Source organism: Accipiter gentilis, unplaced genomic scaffold, assembly GCF_929443795.1.
Source record: "Accipiter gentilis unplaced genomic scaffold, bAccGen1.1, whole genome shotgun sequence".
NCBI classification, from domain to species: domain Eukaryota; kingdom Metazoa; phylum Chordata; class Aves; order Accipitriformes; family Accipitridae; genus Astur; species Astur gentilis.
The window spans coordinates 384,497-400,547 of record NW_026060845.1 but is presented as its reverse complement, the minus strand read 5'-3'; the positions used below and the strand labels follow the sequence as shown (position 1 = coordinate 400,547).

At 45.4% G+C, this 16,051-nt stretch overlaps 1 protein-coding gene across 5 annotated transcripts in view; it reads left to right on the top strand.

The window, feature by feature from the left end:
* Positions 1-438: 438 nt before the first annotated feature.
* LOC126036925 (electroneutral sodium bicarbonate exchanger 1-like) overlaps positions 439-16,051 on the top strand; it is a 363,065-nt gene continuing 347,452 nt past the window's right edge. The window contains exons 1-2 of one of the 5 annotated variants that reach the window (XM_049797153.1): positions 439-635; positions 1,580-1,714. The gene's annotated coding sequence lies outside the window, so the exon portion shown is untranslated. Of the gene's footprint in view, positions 636-661; positions 745-1,579; positions 1,715-16,051 lie in introns of those variants that run through there. The other 4 variants (XM_049797154.1, XM_049797152.1, XM_049797151.1 and 1 more) reach the window with 4 other exon arrangements.

Genomic DNA, 16,051 nt, shown 5'->3' with positions numbered 1-16,051 from the left:
ATCAAAGTCGCCCCTTTACTGAGCTTAGCTGATCATTCTTACACAATTCTCTAAGTTGTTTAGAAGCTTTGATTGGCTGCTGCACGCAAGCATGTGGTGTCCACGCGCACAAGCGTAAGCGGTGATTGGTTACATCGATACTGTCCACGCGTAGAAACATAAGATACAGTTAGTTATACTCGCTCTGTACACGTGCATACACACAGGATATAATTGGCTATGTTAGAGCATGCAAAACTTGTCTTAGTCCAACTGGTCGAGATAAGCCCCTGAATTGAGGTCGGTTGTGCCAAGTTCCCTTTATCGTGGAATGTGCACCTGTGTTTTTCTAATTGGGATCTTTCTTCTTCTATCTTCTTGTTTGTTCTGTTCAGAGCCTTCAAAGGTGTCTGGAACTCTCTTGCGACCATGAGCTACTTTCAGGGCCAGTAACTAAGTTCCATATAATTGAACCCTACAGTGGGCAGGGGGGTGTGTGTGTTGGGTTTTTTTGTTGTTTTTTTGTTTGTTTTTTGGTTGTGTGTTGTTTTTTGTTGTTGTTCTTTTTAAAATGACAGGCTGTAGCTGCATTCCAGATGGTCTTTGTAGATGGAATCAAGACCTTTGGAGTTGTGAAGCTCTTGCTCTGCATCCAGGTGACTCATTCAATATGTTTGGTTTGGTTTTTTTTCAGATGTGGAGGGACAGGATGTGTCCCACAGAGCGATGGGGGAAGGCAGCAGAGCACTGTAAGGAGTTGAGTCTGTGAGTGGACTCTGAAGGAAGATGCATCCGGTGGCTCTACGAGACTGCTTTGCTTTGCTGTGTTTTGCAGTTTTCTTGCATTGTATTGGTCTGTATTTGCCTTTGCCCTGTGGTGTTTTGTTGTGTATTTGTATCGACTGTCATGTGAGACTGTCTCGCATTGCCTGGCCCTGCATTGTGTTTTGTATTGCAGTGCTCTGTACTTGTATGGATTGCCACCTGAGACTGCCTTGCCTTCTATGGTTCTGTATTGGTTTTGTATTGTTTTGGTCTGTACTTGTATTGACTGTCACATGAGAGTCTCTTGCATTGGCCCTGTTCTGTTTTGTCTGGTATGGCAAGGCTCTGAGTTGTTTTGCCTTGACTGAGGTAAGAGTACTGCCTTGTATGGCATTACATTTGCATGTGAATTACATGGCTCTATGTTTGTGTGTGTCTTGTATGGCATTGTAGAGGCAGCGTAGAAGGTTTAATGACTTTGGGCTCTTTGCATGCAGAGTTGAGGGGATCGCAATTGGACTGTGAACTAGCATTGAGTAAGGCAGGAACTGGGCAATGGTGTTCATCTTGTTTATGCAGATGCTTTGTGGCAAGTCTCTAGAAATGGTCAAGGCCTTGAGGTCTAAGTAGCAGCGTGATGGGTCTTGGAGCGATCGGTAACTTTGGGACAGCTCTGTGTTTGTGATGCTCTGGTTTTTTCAAGTGTCATGGAGGACACTGGCTGTGAGGATGTGTTATTTTTGGAATAGGTGGGAAGCAGGGTAGGGGAGTGGTGGAGGACTTCTCTCTCGAGGATGAAGTGTCTGTTGACAAGCTTTGTGTGTTGTTTTTGCAGGTGATGACAGGGCACGAGAGGTGCTTGAAGGAACCTTGCGTTTAGGTGACATGGCGCTACGGAGGTTGGACTGTGACACGTGGCACTGTGAAAGCTAATTATCGGGTTGAAAATGCACGGATGGTGGAGATGATGGTGCGTGTTGAAATGTTGGTGTAACGGAAGGGCAGTTTGTGGGGAGGTTGGTTGGAAGGAGGTTGGGCTGGGGCCTGGGTTTTTGCAGGTAGGGTGCTTTTTTGAGGCCCCTGCTGCTGCAGACGGGGTGACGGCCTCTTGAGGCCTGTGGACGGTATGATGGATGAGTTGAGAGTGAGGGCTGGCGTGCATGTGATCTGAACGAGTGGTGTGTTGTGAATGTCTCTAACCTTGTAGGGTTCTGTGGTTAAGCCTTTTTGGTTTTTTTTCCTTTCAGGTTGGATGTAGAGTTGAGATGTTTTTCAGGGAATTAGGAAAAAAACCCCAAACTTAGAATAAAAAAACCCAGCTGGGATATGGGTTGGTTTTTGGTGTGTCCTCCCCTGCCCCATTTATTTTTTCTTTTCCCTGGTCCCAGCTGCTCCATGAGGCAGTGTTGATCACCAATGTTTGGACTGGGGTCTGCCTCGGGCCTGGGTTTTCAAAGGCAGGGCGATTTTTTTGTTTGTTTGTTTGTTTGTTTGTTTGTTTTTTTCCAAGGCTCCCGGGAACGGTGTTCCTGTGGAGCGCTCCCCTGGAACCTGGTAATTGCCAGTCAGCACAGAGAGATATGTTGTTCGGTGGATGGTCTTTGGAAGACAGTTGAGGATTTTGTGGGGGGAGTTGGACTAGATGGCCAGCATGGAGTAGGCCAGGGTTGTGAAGTGCGTGAGTGTAACTGTATTTGTCTGTGGTGGGTTTGTAAAATATTTGGTTGCTCTTTGTAGCTTGTGATGTAATGATATTTTTCAATTTCTGGTTTTGTGTCGAGGTGTGGAAGTGGACGGTCTGTCAAGATGATTGGAGGTCACTCGTTTGGTGCCCGGGAACAGGGATCATGGCGGTAATGTCACCTCAGGGAGTAAAACTTCTGGATGTGCAGCGATGTATGTAATGGGAGCGAGGAATGTGGAAAAGACCACTCCATAGAGCATTGCAGGTACTAAATAGTGGCATTTCTTCTTCAGGTAATGCTAAATTTTTGGAGTTTACATGTATTTGTAAAAATAGTGATTAAAAGAGGACTAAATCTAATAGTGTCAAATATTTGACGAGTGAGGCCATAAGTCTTTTCTATATATTGTAGAAAAAGTACATTGTAGAATTGGATTGAAATACTGACATAGCTGAATCTATGTGGAATGAGTAATGGACCAAATGAAGCACTAAAAATAAAATGTAAAAAAGGCAGGTAATTATGTGTCCTTGTGGGAATTACAGTACTAATGGCAATCACAAAGGGAAGCGTAGAGGGAAGCATGGGCGTTTAGTGCCCATAGGTAAACTTAGCTGTTGAAGTAAGTGAAAGTGTCTGTTGGAATTAGGCATCCAAGGGCGAGTTGTAGATACCTTGAGGTAAATGTAGCTGCTGCTGGGTTAATGGAAAGGGGGTGCATTCCTTCCTCTAGTGATTGCAGAACTTTGAAATTGGAGCTGTAGGTAGAGAACCGTGAAATGGGCTTGGGCGCGGTGCGGCGCTGAAATGGGCTCGGGCGCGGTGCGGCGCCGAAATGGGCTCGGGCGCATGTGTTACTTTTCTTAAAGGGGCTGAGGTACTGTGTAACTCTGAAATGGGCTTGATGAGTGGATAACGTGTGTGTAATATGTGAGGGTTTTTTTTATTCTGTTGTCCTTCTCTTTCCCTGACCCTTTGTGGTGCTCTCTACTCTTTTCATTCATGTCTTCTCTCTCTCTCTCCAACCTCCTGTGCTTTTCATAGTCTCTCTCTATCTCTTGTCATTATTATCATCTGACGCTCTGTGTTACTTTCTGTCCCACCGTATCATGTTGTATGTTTCTCCTGCTTTTTTCTTCATCTGTCCAGATCCCTGTCCCTTGTTTCTTCTATTGCTGTCCCTCTGCCTTGCTTCCTCTTGCCATCTTTTCTGTATTTCTCTCTGTTCCCTTCCCTCTTCCATCCTTTCTAACTGTATCCCCCTCTCCAGCTAGCTGTCCCTTCTCTTTTCTCTCTTCCTCCATGTCTCTCTCACAGCCTATCAATGACAGTTGTTTTTTCCTCCAGTGCTGTCCTGCTCTGTCCCTTGTTTCTCACTCTCGTTCTGTCATGCTCCCTGTGTCTTTTTGGAACTCCTCCATCTCTGTCCTGTAGCCTATCACTATTTTTTTCTTCTGCCATCCCTTTGTCCTTCTTTCAGTCTTTGTGTCTCTCTCCCTTTGTTCTCCCTCCCTTCTTTTTTTTCCTTTCTTGCTACATCTCTGTTCTGTACCACAAAAGCACGGAGGGCGTTTAGTAACAGAGAAGAAGGATATAGGCAAGGACAAAGGAAATTAATGGCTGTTATTCGGGAAGAAAGGGGAAGAGGGCCTAGACGAGACTTGCCCCGACTGGGCAAGGATCAATGCGCTTTGTGTAAGAAATTCAGTCATTGGTAGAGGGAATGCCCAGGGAGCAAGGAGCATCAGAGGGCTCAAACAGGAAGAACAGTAGCCTCTGTGAAGGGAGACTGACGAGAACCTGGGGAATCTACCCTAGCGGATCCACTGGTTATAATTAAGCTAGGGAAAAGAGAACAAGAGGTAGAATTTTTGGTAGATACAGGAGCAACATACTCGGTTTTGAATCAGGCTTTGATGCCCCGGGGAATGATTATGTCACGGTGAAAGGAGCGACTGGCCAAAGTGAAAAGGCATAGTTTTGTAAACCTTTAGAATATAAATTAGGAAAACAGTGGGGCATTCATAAATTTTTATATATGCCGAACTCCCCAAAGGCCCTTTTGGGAAGGGACTTGTTGGAACCATTGGGAGCAAAAATTGTATTCAAGAAGGGAGAAATTACTCTGGAGGTAAAAGATCAGCAAAATATTCAAATATTGAGCCTAACCTTAACCAGTCTCCCCCTAGAAGGAATCATTAATGAGGACATCTTAAAGCAAGTGTACCCGGGGGTATGGGCTACCGATGCACCTGGAAGAGCGAAAAGTGCTCCACCTGTTGAAGTTAGGATCAAGGAAGGCCAAAAGCTGGTAAGAATTAAACAATATCCCCTAAAGAAGAAAGACAGAGAAGGAATCCGGCCGGTGATAGAAAAATTTTTGCAGTTGGGACTATTAAAAGAGTGTGAGTCTGAATTCAATCCCCCTATATTACCTGTTCGGAAGCCCGATGGGTCATATTGGGTGGTCCAAGACTTATGGGCGGTGAATAAGATAACTGAAGATCTTTACCCGGTAGCGGCGAACCCATAGACCCTGTTAACCGTACTAACACCTGAATTGACTTGGTTTAGTGTTTTAGATTTGAAGGATGCTTTCGTTTGCCTCCCTCTCCATGAAGCCAGGCAAAACTTACATTTGAATGGGAAAAGCCCAAGAGCGGTCGAAAGACCCAGCTCACTTGGACGGCCTTGCCACAAGGATTTAAGAATAGGCCTACCGTTTTTGGCAATCGGTTTGCGAAAGACTTGGAATCCTGGGAAACCCCGTCTGAGGAGGGGAAGCTGTTGCAGTATGTGGATGATATCCCAATCGCCACCAAAACAGAGAAAGATTGTACGACGTGGGCGGCGAGTCTGTTGAATTTCCTGGGACTTCAGGGGTACCGGGTATCCAAGAAAAAGGCACAGGTAATGCAAGGCAAAGTGAATTATTTGGGCTATGAAATTAGTGCGGGACAAAGACCTTTGGGACAGGCCTGTAAAGAGGCAATATGTCAAACTGGGAGACCTCAGACAGTAGAAGAGTTATGGACTTTTCTGGGAATGACAGGGTGGTGCCGATTGTGGATCTATAATTACGGATTGCTTGTTAAACCACTGTATGCGTTGACAGCCACTAAGCAGAAACACCTTGAGTGGAATACGGAGACTGAACGAGCCTTTGAGCTACCGAAAAAGGCTTTGATGTCGGCCCTGGCCTTAGGACTCCCAGATGCGAGTAAGCTGTTTCTTCTTTACTCCCATGAGAAGCAGGGCATTGCTCTGGGAATATTAGCACAAAACCTGGGCCCGTATCGATGGGCAGTTGCCTACCTCTCTAAGCAGTTAGACACGACTGCAAAAGGTTGGCCTGGATGCCTGCGGGCGGTTGCGGCTGTGATACTAAATACACAGGAAGCCCGAAAGTTTACTCTGGGCCAGAAGATGACTGTTCTGGTGTCTCACGCAGTATCAGCAGTACCGGAAGCAAAAGGCGGACACTGGCTCTCTCCACAAAGATTCCTGAGATATCAAGCTATATTGGTAGCGCGGGATGACGTGGAGATTGTAGTCGCTAACATTGTCAACCCAGCTTCTTTTCTCAGCAGGAACACAGGAGAACTGGTACATCGTGACCGTTTGGAAACCATCGAAGCAACGTACGCCAGTTGCCCAGACGTGAAAGACGGCCCCATGGAAAACGGGGAAACTCGCTTCACAGACGGAAGCAGTTACGTCCTAAACAGTAATCGACACGCGGGATACGCCGTCACTGCCAGCCAAGAGGTAATAGAATCGGGGGCTTTGCCCAGGAACACCTCCGCACAGAAGGCAGAAATAATTGCTCTAACCCGCGCCCTGGAATTGGCCCAGGGCAAAGTTGTGAACATTTATACAGACTCAAAATATGCCTTTGGAGTTGTACACGCACGTGGAGCAATTTGGAAGGAGAGAGGACTAGTGAGTTCTCAAGGGAAAAATATCAAACACGCAGAAGAAATTCTGAAGTTACTGGAAGCTGTCCAGCTCCCTAAGAAAGTAGCAATTATGCATATTAAGGCACACCAGAAAGCGAGCTCAGATTTGGAAAAAGGGAACGAGCTGGCGGACAGAGAGGCAAAACAAGTGGCCAAAACACAGGTAAAAACAGAAGGGGCCTTAATTCCTGATAGGTGGATTTCCCTAGAAGGTAAGCCAGAATACACTAAGGAAGATCAAAAGCTCATTACAGGTTTAGAAGGGTCATATAATGAAGAGGGGTGGGCTCATACCCCACAGGGAAAGCTAATCGTTCCCTCTTGCTTATTACGGCATTTGATAGGGGAGGAACATAGGAAAAGACATTGGGGAACAGAAGCCCTGTATAATCATCTGATAGGAGAAATTGTGGCTAGGAATTTATACGCCACGGTGAGGCAGTGTGATCGCACAACAGTGTGATCTTTGCCTCCAGACTAATCCTAAGAGCACCTCCAAGCTGGAAATGGGCCAGACTGGAAAAGGCAATGGGCCTGGACAACAATGGCAAATTGCTAATGTTTATTCATTACTAAAACACACCCACTTGTGATTTGCAGCTATGCATGTTCCGTAGCTTTCTCATGGGAACTTCTTCAAAAGTTACTTATGAAGTTATGTCAAGGTCACACTGTCCCTGTTTTTCTCCTGATATCAGCAAAGCCAGCTATTTTCGGCCAAGGCCTAGTCTTGCTGCTCAAACTGACATTCTTTCACACAGAACTCTGCTCGCACAGCTTTTCTATAGACCCATGTCCTTTTTCATGAAGCCAATTCCCAACAATTCCCCCTTTTTCTTTTTGTGCGAGTAGAGCTTGGTGTGTCAGCTTTGAGACTCCTTTTATCATGCACCCATACGGAATTCTAACTATTACACAGATTAATATCAATATACCCAACCATCATAAGGCTTCCTTAATCAATGACATTACCCATAGTGTTATCCCGCCGAATATTGATTGTAACACTCCATCAAACCAACTAGTTTCTTGCTGGATCTTTGTGTATGTTTCTTCAGCCAATCTATTTGTTTGTATATAGATTGAGGTAAAATTTTAACACCTGCTGTATTGCCCTTTGCAAAGATCTGTGAACACAATTAATTAAACACAGTAAAAACAACATTATACCTAATAAAATACATAAGCACACAAAAAGAGGTTTGATTAGTAGCTTTAGCTAGTGACACCCAAACATTCTTACTGTCCCATGGTGTTAACCGATGTGGATCAATCACCGGTGTCACTGTCATGCTGCTTACTACAGTCAGTGTGTTCCATATCAATCTCAGCATAAGGTTTCAAATTTATGGGTAAATCAGGAACGTATCTGCCAGACATGGATGATGTGATTTTTTTGTCCAATTGCTGTCAAGGCTTGCCGTCCCGGTGCACTTAGTTGTCTTGTAGAAGTTAAGCTATCGCTGCCCCTCAATAAATCCAGCAGCGGCTGTAAGTCTGTATTTGTAATACCACAACAAGGTTGAATCCACTGTAGGTCTCCGTTTAAATCTTTCTCCCTATTTTTGTTTTTGAGCAATCCAGGCTTGCTTAATAACTTGGGATGCCATTTTCCTTAATAAGCTGAACAAGGTAAAACTGTTACAATAGCTAAAATCACAGTAACTACAATAATGCCCATAATTCTTTGAGCCAACCCGTTACCCCTAATGACCCAGACCATGAGGAAAATGAACCATCTATACATTCTTGTGCCATCTTGCTCCACGAACTCAGCCCAGCAATCGGTAGGTGCCAGCTTTCCGTGGGCGTCCCCACAGAGGCAACGATGGCCTCACCGTACACCAGCCCGATGCTCTTCGGAAAATCCCAGTATTTATACATTTGCAGAGGAACGGGTTTTAGCACACATGGCCAGCGGGTGCCAAAAGTCCGCCTCGGTTGCAATCTATGACGCATGCGCTCGCTGGCCAGGCGCGCTGCACGAGTCATAGCCATCTTGTCTATTGGTTCATGGGCTTTACGATACAGTTGCGATGCACAGAGAATCTTGACCTGTTATGTTAGCCAAGGTGACCTATACATTAGTTTTTGGCTGAGGTAGTATTCATATTGCCACATCATCTATGATGTTCCAGATGATGATGGTCATGCAAATCGAACAGGAGTCCATCGTGGGCCTGTATCTGTGGAAACACAATCAACCTCGTTCCCAGGTTATTAATGGAAATAGACCTTACCCCTAATTTTGGCTTTAACTAACTTTTACCCCACACTGTCTTCCCGTAATCACACTATGTTTAATCAAATTATGCTTTACACACTTTTTACCTAAAGCAGGTTCTATATACAATAAGGCACGCTGTTCTGAAAACCTCTCTGAAGGACTCCGTGTCCACTAGTAATACTCTATTAGTTAGAATCTGTCAGATCAGTGGCTCCAGCACCCGCCGGTGCCGTGCCAGTCGCCATTGGAACAATTCCGGGTCCAGCATCAGTGCGAAGCCATGGCTTGTCCCACTTAGCCAGGATCTCCCAGTAAGTTTTACTTCTGCTGATCTGCACCATTTCCTGGATTCTGGGTCCTTATACATTACCATGATTCCTGTACTTTGTTGCGTCCTTTCTGCCTGTAAAAGAACATGATGCACTACCATTGGTGGGTCTTTGTGATCACCTGTCAATCTAAGATAATTTAGCACAAATAAGGCTTTGGCCAATCGTTCCTCTGGGAGTAAGCCCTGGGTTCCCCCCTTTTGTTTTTGCAGCATGTTCTTTTAGGGTTTGGTTGGCCCATTCGACAATAGCCTGTCCTGTGGGAAGATGTGGAATACCGGTACCGTGGTGAATTCCCCACAAATTACAAAATCGAGCAAATCGTGTAGAACCATAGGCTGGGCCGTTGTCCATCTTAATTTCTTGAGGCACACCCAGTACTGCAAAAGAAGCGTGAAGATGTCATTCAATATGTAAGGCCTTTTCTCCAGTTCGTGCCGTGGCCCACATGGCAGCAGGATAGGTATCAATACACACATGCACAGAACGCTTTGCACCAAACCACATGACATGGGTGAAATCCATTTGCCACGACTGCAATGGCAAAAGACCTCGTCGGTTAACCCCACAGCCCAAGCCGAGCCCTTCCTTTTGACAATCAGGGCATGCTTTAACGATACCTTGGGCATCAGTAAGTGGTAAGTCAAATTGCTTTGCTAACATCCTAGCGGGTTGGTGCAAGAACGCATGCGATTGCCGTGCTTTGTTGAAAACGATTCCCTGGAGGAGGCTCCCGTGGCGCTGCAACCAATTGGTCAGCTCTGTCATTTCCCGTTTCTCATCTGCACAGTGTTCTCATACCCAAGAGTTCTACCAGAGGGGTCATATTGCCATTAGTGATACCGCAAAGATTCCGCACCCACTGGATATCTCCCACAAGCTTCTGGACATCATGTAACATTGAAATTTCTCATGTTATTTGAACCTTCTGAGGTTTAACATTGCTAGCATTTATGTGCCACCCCAAATACTTCCAAGGTGCTGCCTTTTGCACCTTTTCAGGAGTGATTATTACTCCGCGATGGCTTAAGATGTCCTGCAATTGAGTTAAAATCTCATCCTGTGGCAAGTTACTGAGGTAACTGCTTTCTTACAGGCTCTGATGCCCAGGCCACATACACCTGACGCATCGTGGGGGAATTGCGCATTCATTGCGGTAACACGACCCAATGGTATCTCTTATAGGGTTCTGCCTTGTTAATCGATGGTACCGAAAAGGCGAACCGTTCAGCGCCATCTGGGTGCAATCTTTTAGATTTATAATTAACAAATCCCATTCTTCTGGAAGCATAACTGGAGATGGCAAACCTGGCTGCAGGGCTCCCATACTGTGCATCACCACATTCACAGCTCTGAGATCATGTAACAGTCTCCGCTTCCCACTTTTCTTGGGAATGGTAAATATTGATGTATTCCATGGACTAGTAGAAGGAACAACTTGTCCCGCTCTCAACTGGTCCTCAACTAACCCTTGTATTTTTAGTAGCCTTTCAGAATTTAGCAGCTACTGATCAATCCAAACAGGTTCATCTGTTTTCCAGTTAATTTTCAGAATCGGCTACCCCTCAGTGACCGCTCCTAAAAAGGATGCGTCACTAACATTGCCTTCATTTGGCTCAATAAATCATGGCCTACGAGGCCAAACAATTCAGTTGGGGTAGTCATGACATACGGACACGTCGTAATGTGTTCACCATCGGGGAACACAAATGTAAGCGGTAGCTGACTTACTAAGGTGGCTTGTGTGCCCCCTATCCCTGCAATACCAAAGTTTGGATTGATCGATGGCCATGATGGAGGCCAAATGCATTGTGAAATAATCATAACATCAGCACCTGTATTGATTGTCATCGGTTTCTTGACAACAACTCCATCGGGCCCTTCCAATTGCACTACCTTTTCTGGTTTACCTCTTGTTGCGTCCATGGCAAAGTATACCTGCGGTTTCCCTGGGGAGCCGAATCCACCATCTCCACGTTGTACTTCACCTGGGTTCGGAACACACGACCTGAATGGAACTAATTGTGCTATTCTGGTACCTTTAGGAATAGAAACAGGAGGGATTAAAACATGAATCATAATTTTCACAGTCCCACAATAATCTGCATCAATAAGCCCTGGGAGCACCAGAATTCCTTCTAGAGCTGTTGAAGATTGCCCCATTAAAAATGCACTAAGTCCAAACCCCAATGGTCCCTTTATGTTGACTGCGGTTTCCACATCCACTCTGGAGCTTCCTGCGGTGGCGGATCTGGTGGTTGCGAGGCTGCCTGAGGGCTGGCAGCTCAAGCCCCTTGCATTCGTGTCGTCACGCGAGGGGCCTTCGCGGTCAGTGTAAAGTTTCCCTTCTTCCTGTATTCTTGGTGGTATGGTTATCTTTCTTACACTTGTTGCAGCACTTACTGTTAACAGTACCTGTACATTTGCTCCTAATGTGTCCACGTTTGCCACAGTTAGAACACTTGACCAAGGGTGTCTTACTGGCCTTGTGTTTCTTTGTAGCTCCTTGGAGAGCTGTGGCAGCATAGGCTACTTTCTGTGAGTCCACTGATCGATCCGTGTATTCTATCATATCAACGATGTCTGCATTTTTCGGCAAATTACACAATGCTTTGCGTGTCTTTTCAGTAGCATTTTCAAAAGCGAGTATTTTGAACATGTTTTCTTTCATGCCCTCGTTCATGTCAGGGTGGTCATAAATTGTATTCTCCTGTTTCACCTGGGTAAAAGCATGGCTGTACATATTGTCTGGTACGGTAAGAAAAGCTTGATACGCCAAGATCTGTGATAGATGATGAACCTCAGTGACACATTGTAACTGAGCGTTCCCTGATGCGAAGGGTCCAGCACCCATCGGCATCTGCATGGTTACTCCCCATAGGGGATCTGTTTGTTGTCGTGATGTTGCTTGTTCCCTATCACAGAGCTTCTCCCACTGCCAGAAAAACACTAACATTCGGGCGGGTGTCAAAATCAACTGTGCTAGCTGTTTAATATCTTGAGGTATCAGCGTATCAGCAGAAAAAATGAATTGCAGTATTTGGTGAGTTAACGCAGATTTGATTCCGTACTGACTCACAGCATTCCTTAATTTCTCAATGACCTTCCAGTCAAACACCTCCCATTTTTTCTGTCCATTTGATGCAATAACTGGGAATGCTTAGAGCATAGTCCCTTCTATAATGGCATCTGTTATTACACCCCTCCAATGTCTCTGCCTTTCTTCTGCAGCGGCTATTACAGGCGGCTCCGCGTCTGTCACGGGTGCGGTTGGTTTCCCCGTCTCTTTTCCCCATTTCCTTTAACAATTCTAACATTGTCTCTTTTTGTTCTATTATTAGAGTAGCCAAGTCCTTGTTTGCATTGTTTGAATCAGGGTGTATGCTAGGTATAATTTGTTCATGTTGAACGGTGGTATCTGAGGGCTGGTTTTTCGTAGGCAGATTTTTACTCACTCCCTGATTCTGTAGGGTTTCCTTTAATCGTACGGTTAGGGAGGCTTGGGAACTGTCGGATGGCTGATTAATATCGGCAGTCCCAGGGAGTGGAGCAGAAGTCAAGGGCACGAGAGTAGGCGAACAAGCTCCAAAAAGTCTCTCTCGCTGCATTATGTTTTTCTCCCCGCTTTTCCCTTTCGCTTGCGGTTGGAGAGAGAGAGCAGCAAAAGCAGACGCAGACGCTTTACGATCTGCTTTCATTTCTTACAGAGTTGTCTTAATCAATTTCCATAAAGTTACAAGATCTTTAACTTCTTTAGACCCGTCACTAATTTCATCCCATAGGGAGGTTCCGATAGCATTCCAGGTACTAAGCTCAAAAGCTGTACCCACACTAATTGAAAGGTTTCTGTCCTTGCTTCATTAGTTTTTTAGCTGATTTATCATCATCAGTTACCATATCCCATAATACGTCTCCTAATCTACGCCATTCACTCTCCTTAAATAATAAATCTGGATTCTTAAAGCATCCCTTAACGCGACCAACCCCGAAATTTGCTTAATGCAGTTTACTCCCCGCTTTTCTAAAAAGCACTGTAATAATTTTAGGGCTACCTCTTGATCCATTGCCGGCCGGCTTCTTGATACTCCTGGGTGCTACCTTGATTAAGGGACCTTGGTTAAAAAGTCTTTGCAGCCTTTTTCCAGTAGCCCTCACTGACGGCGAACCCCTTTTGGATGGTCCAGGCACGAGAGTTAACACACCAACCAAGACGATCAGCGTTCGGTTAATCTTTTGCCCCCCCGGTCGCTGCTACCGGTGCTTCTCAGTGTCCGTCGCTCCAATTCCCCTTTCTTCGGTCCCCGTTCGGGCACCATTTGTTGGAGCGGCGGAGGAATGCACATAAGTCGACCCAATATGAGTGATAGAAGTGATTCAACTTTATTTGCACGGATAGCTCATATTTATACAGTTTGCGATAATTATGCCTACTAGTCCTAATATGATTGGTACATTGCTAATGTTTATTCATTACTAAAACACACCCACTTGTGGTTGGCAGCTACGCGTGTTCAGTAACTTTCTCATGAGAACTTCTTCAAAAGTTACTTGTGAAGTTATGCCAAGGTCACACCGTCCCTGTCTTTCTCCTGATAACAGCGAGACCAGCTGTTGTTTTTCTCCCAATATCAGTAAAGCCAGCTATTTTCAGCCAAGGCCTAGTCTTGTTGCTCAAACTGACATTCTTTCACACAGAACTCTGCTCTGTGTGAACTTTTCCACAGGCCCATGTCCTTTTTCAGCAAGCCACTTCCCAACAAAAGGTATTCCTAGAAAAAGTTTCCCGTTTATAAAGCAGGAGTTTGTTGGGGCTGAATTACAGTTCCTTTGTAACTGAATTGGGTCAATATTCCAAAAAAGGGGAATATGTTTATTTTTGAAACAGGTCAATACTGCATGTGTTGTGCTGGCAAGGAGGAGGCTTCTTAAATGTAGAACTTGTTAAATTTAAAAGCACACCTCCACTCTCCATAGTATTGCTTCTATGTTAATTCAGGGTTAAGATATTCGTTCACTTCAGTTTCTGTGAATCTGTTAGGGCAGCGTGCTCTAAGGTGATGGGAGGGAGCAGGGGGAAGAAGGGGAGGAGGAAAAGCAAAATATCTGGAACCTGCTCTTCCATGACTCCTGCAAACTGTAATGTTATTTTTTTTTCCCAAGCCTGAAAACTGTACTTGGCAGTGGGATTGTGGCTATCTTGTTAATATTCTTCCTTCCTTTCTTGTTTTGGCCTCTCCAGGAAGCGATTCGAGTAATCCTTGGAAATCTTGATGATTTACATGCATTTTCTACAGACCACTATCTTTCTGTGTACCCTTTCTTTCCTACTTGTAAAAGAAAAGGTCCAATGACTTGTATCTGTTGGGCATTGCTTAATTTGACATTCCTGCCTAGTAGTGCGCAGATCTTTAGCTGGAGTACGACTCCTCTGAGCTTCGCAGTTTTACATTAGCTGAAGATCCTCCTCAGTTGTTGCCTTCACCAGAGAACTGATGTATGTAAAAAGAATGTTTTGCAGTGTTTTCAGATGGCCACCCCTGCGTTCCAAATCTGATTTAGCCAGAGAAAACGAACGTGCATATATGAAGTCCCAGGAAGCCCACGTAATGCGATTGCAAGGAAAGCTAGTGCGTTGTTTCAAAAGGTTAATAAAATGTAAAGCGCAGCAGCGTTGGCCCTCTAGTAGAGAAGACCGCAGTAGTTTTCTTGTAAGGTACATTAGGATTAAGTATTGTAGTTGCTGTAGTGTAAAGGGTTACGGAGAAGTTACTCTCCTGAGGCTGTTGTTGCAGAGAAAAGTAAGTTAGTGGAAGGAGAAGCCTTTTCAGTCCTAAGGTGCGTCAGTTTGTGAATCGGATCAGGCCCTTCGGCATCATCTCCTCCCGTGATTCCGAGTGCCCAGGAGTAATGAACACCCGCGTGTTTCCGCCTCCAAGGCATCCCCTTCCAGTCTCGGCAGACTGCGTTATTGCCACCCCTGGTCCTAGCAGGCAAGAACGAGATCATCCTCTTTCTCTGTCAGAAGCTGGTAGGTATGAGAGCAACTTATTCCTGTTGCTGCCAGGAAGAGAAAGTAGCCCAGAGCATCGTCAGACAGGAGGCACCCAAACAAAGGAAGCCTCCTCGTTGGTTTGCTTCGCTAAAGCGCAGCCAGTTTTGCCTGCGTGCTTGAGGAGGGTTTGATTCACGAGCTTGTATTTCTGGAACTGGGAAGTCCATCCACCTGCTCAGGCAGCACCGGGCCCTGCGGAGAACTGCAAGCTCAGAGGCCTGGTGTGATGAGTTGTCCTGCAGTCTGTGTGTCGGGCTCCTCGCTGTAGCATACCTCTTAGTTAATCGCCAGCTGTGGGAGTCCTTGAAGCCAAACTCAAACGAACAATTTCATCCCTTAAAGGAACTGACTGTGTCATCTAGGCAAATCTTGGGCTTCATCTCTGGTCCTCAGGATGCAAATGGAGTAAAAGTATTCATGTTATCTGTTTCTTCCTGAGGTCAGAGGCACGTAAGAAGGCTGCTGCCTGGCGTCACCCATTCGTGCATGCATGAGCTCCTAGGTGTGCGAACTGCACCCCCAGGAAGGAACGTCTGTAACTGTGGCGTTTGTCATGTCAATTATCTTTTGTTCTCCCATTTTGAGGAGGACTGTGAAGTGAATGTAATGATGCTAGTCCTGTGAATCCTAGTCCTTTTCAGGTTTAAAAATAATTTTTAAAAGAATTACTTTTTAGTTAGGAAAGCTGATGAGGTTTTCTTCACAGGGTTGGGAGAGCCTGGCATGTTGTTTTTTGCGGGAAGATGTGAGGACTGAAGCCAGATGCAGTTAAGGAAACACAGTGCTATGAATGCAAGCAACTGATGGAAGAGTGTCACCTGGATGAGTGTTTCTTGTAATGTGTTACTAGCGTATGGTGTCTCCTCACATCTCATTTCTCCGCTGTGTAGTTCGATGTGTCACTTGTTCAGCTGCTGCTGCTCATTAAATATAAATCTCCATTGGCAGGAGCAGTTACAGGGTCGTGGATCTTGGACCAAGATCCTCAAAACCCCCTAGCTATGCGAGGTTTCCCTGCCGCACGTGCACTGCCTTTGTGTCCTGACGCTCTGTTT